This window comes from Lissotriton helveticus, chromosome 6, assembly GCF_964261635.1.
Source record: "Lissotriton helveticus chromosome 6, aLisHel1.1, whole genome shotgun sequence".
NCBI classification, from domain to species: Eukaryota; Metazoa; Chordata; class Amphibia; order Caudata; family Salamandridae; genus Lissotriton; species Lissotriton helveticus.
The window spans coordinates 1913555941-1913559527 of record NC_136067.1 but is presented as its reverse complement, the minus strand read 5'-3'; the positions used below and the strand labels follow the sequence as shown (position 1 = coordinate 1913559527).

At 42.1% G+C, this 3587-nt stretch overlaps 1 pseudogene; it reads left to right on the top strand.

The window, feature by feature from the left end:
• The first annotated feature begins 895 nt into the window (after positions 1 to 895).
• Positions 896 to 3118, top strand: LOC144762932 (E3 SUMO-protein ligase KIAA1586-like; annotated as a pseudogene).
• Positions 3119 to 3587: the final 469 nt, after the last annotated feature.

Sequence of the window (3587 nt, the reverse complement as noted above, 5' to 3'; positions counted from 1 at the left end):
CGACGGGTACTCTTTATTCCATGCAGTGACGCAGTATGATGGCAGTGCCTCTGGATATTATTTATTCCATGCAGTGATGCAGTAGTCTATTATTGCTTTGTGGGTTTGTTCTGAGGGTTTAGTATTGTTTGGGTTCTGGGGTAGTTGTGCTACTTGCCGAAAAAGCAATTCAACACCTCGGGGGTAGCAAGTGCTATATAAATGCATACATTTTCCCTCTTCTATCCCTCCACTACCCTTCTCAATCCAAATGACTAACACATCCACCACTCAAATTACTTTCATATTTCACTGTACTAATTTGCCACTAATCCTTTATGGATTTCGTAGTAGCATGCTACTCGGCGAAAAAGCGATGCAACGCCTCATCAGGGGTAGTAAGTGTTACATAAATCAAAATACTATACATCGGGCCTTAGCAGGGAGTATGTGTGTGAGAGAACTGTGCAGGCAGTGTGTACCGGTATCCATGTGTGAGGCAGCGAACAAGTCCAGTGTATCCAAATCAGGAAGGAGTAAGTAGACTGGAGTATAGTACATACAGATGTACCAGTGCCATCAAAGGACTTTTGGAGACCCGAGGAAGATGTATTTTGGGATCTCCAGATCAGGAAAACCTTACAACTTCAATGCACAATGAGAGATCCTTTCAGGAGCAGCACAAAATGAAGAGTAACATCTGCCTTCCAAATGGCACTCCAATTAAACATTGTTGATCACTGGAGTAAACTATTCAATTTTTGTTGCAGATATGAGGCTCAATATTCTATTTTCGTGAAGCAAGGCCTTATCACCTGGAAACCAAAATCAGCAGAGGAAACCAGCAGAGCAAGATTTTCTTTTCTTTTTCAGATATACCAGCCCAGCCTTCAAGAAGGAAGTTCTACATTTTACCATGGCTACCAGTAGCTTATCTGCTTCTGCTCTGAAGCGCAAGTCTATGCAGTCTTCAATGATTGACCTCCTACCATCACTGAAGCACCAGCGTGTTACAGGAGAGTCTTGTCCAGCACAACCAACTATTGATGAGGCTAGTAAAACTCAGCAAGAGTCTGACAGGGACAGTCCACCTTTACAAAGACTTCAACGTGTGCCAGAGAAAGAAACTGTCAAATTCCCTGACTGCTGGAACTCTAAACAGTGGTATTACTTTCAGGAGGAATATAAATGGTTGTATCTTAAGACAGGCAATATTGGATGTTCTTCCTGTAAACAGGCTAAATCAACAGGTCTTTCAGTGCACAATAACACCCAGGGCATGCGCGTAAGTAAAGTGTGGGCAGATGGCGAGGTTGACCCTTCCGGTGACGGAAAAGCTTTCAGGCAGAAACAGCTCAGGGAGAAGATTATGGAGCATAAGGTGAGCGCTGGTCACTTGGCAGCTGAGGACATTCTTACAGCTCAGCGGAAAAATACATTGGTGGTGACAGTACATGAATGTAATGCAAAACATATGGAGAGCACATGCAGGGTATTTGACACTGCCTACTACTTGGCAAAAAAAGATCGCCCTTTCACTGACCACCCTGATCTAATTCTCCTTCAGGCAAAGAATGGCAGTCCAATGGGCCATGTTTTGCACAGCAATGTGACTGCAACTGAAATAATAAAACACATTGCATTGGAAATGAAACAAAGATTGGTCTGTTATATCAGACAACACAAACCAAAGATCACAGTATTAATTGATGAGAGCACTTCTATTAGCAATGCTTCTACCTTGATCATTTATCTCCGTGGCATTTTTGGAAATGAAAGTACCCCAGTGTCCATCTATTTCGGCCTTCTGGAGCTGGCAGAAACTAATGCTATTGGCGTAAAGACAGCTCTCCTAAGTTACTTTGAAAAAGTTGGACTCACAAAAAGTCTGCTTCGTGATATCTTGATTGCGGTATGTACTGATGGAGCAGCAGTAATGTTTGGTAAAAAAGGAGGAGTAGTAGCATTGTTGAAATCAGAATTTCCAAATCTTGTACTGACATGGCACTGTTTGGCTCAAGACTAGAACTTGTTGTGGCAGATACAGTTGATGAGGTTGCAGGGGTCAATCACTTCAAGATGTTCATGGACTCATTGTATGCCACATACAGCATGTCACCCAAAAACCAGAGAGAGCTAAATCTGGCCACCAGAGAGCTATGTGTACAGCTTCAGAAGATCGGGAAAATGCTTGATACTAGATGGCAAGCATCCAGTTACAGATCTGTTTGGAACTGCTACCCTGCCTTGTGCAAACATTTTGAGAATGCTTCTTAAGACCCATCCAGACCCATAAGAGACCGGAGTAAGTATGAAGGTCTCCTCAAGAAGCTTACATCCTATACTTTTATCAGAGATTTGGGGGTAATGTGTAATGCACTTCAAGAGCTCAAAGACTTATCACTCTCCTTACAGAGGAGGGATATTACAATTGTTGATGCCCACAGACTTTTGGTTAGTCAAGTACGCATATTTATAGCAATGAAGGACTCACCAGGGGAGTTTGCTTCTGCGGCTCAGAGAGCAGTGGACGAGGGCAAATTCAAGAATGTTCCTCTTTCCCATGGTAAAAGTAACTCTGTTGCCCTTAATCAAAATCAGTTTTACCAAAGTCTGTCTGTAAATATCAATAAACGATGTGCCCCGGATTCTGAGAAAGAACGCATAGCCAGCTTCAGTGTGCTAGATGCAGGCAACTTGCCTTCTGGTGATGAATGCATTCTTTATGGGGAAACAGATACCCAGAAACTGTGTTCAGAATTTCAGCTGCCAGCAAGAGATACTATCCAAGCTTTTAGACTGTTCAAAGATTTTGGTGGAAAGAAAACCCCTGAAGCATTAAAAAAGTTAGTAGTTTGCATTGACACCCTGCCAGCAAGTAATGCGGATTGCGAGAGAGGTTTCAGCGCAATGAACTTAATTGCTTGTCCAACAAGGGCCTCGCTTCTTGTACAGACCATTTCTTCATGCTTATGGGTAAAACTCAATGGTCCTCCATTTGAAACATTTGATGCAAAGCTGTATGTAAAGAGTTGGCTTGCAAAAAGTAGAAGGTCTGCTGAAGAAAATTGTTGTGGAAAAACCCCAGCAAAATAAACACACTGAATACCTTCAAGGGTTTCGGGGAATCCTGCAATAGATTTCTAAGTAATATAAATAATGTTTACATGTTTTTTAAAGTGTTTGGTATTTTCATGGCTTATACTTAATAAATATACCTTTTTGCCTATTTTATTATCCTTTGCTGGATGCGACTTCATGATTTTCTTAAGCACACAATGCTAGTTATCTTGATTTAGGCCACGCCCCTACTTGAATAGGCCACACCCCTTTATGAGATTAACCACGCCCCTTTTAGTGCACCCCAGGTTTTTTTCCCACTTCAAGCCCTGCTTCTAACGCTAATCTATTTGTTTAACGTTGCCTTCTTCTACTGTATACCGACCGCAGCACATGACTCCGCAACCGCGTAATTCGCTCTACATGACTAAAATGCAGTCTGTAGATATCCCCTTCCATTGAACACATATGAGGTGTATGTTTGACTGTTTATGGTTGCGTATAGCCACTTATTGCTTACACTTCTAACGCTAGTCCATTAGTGAAGT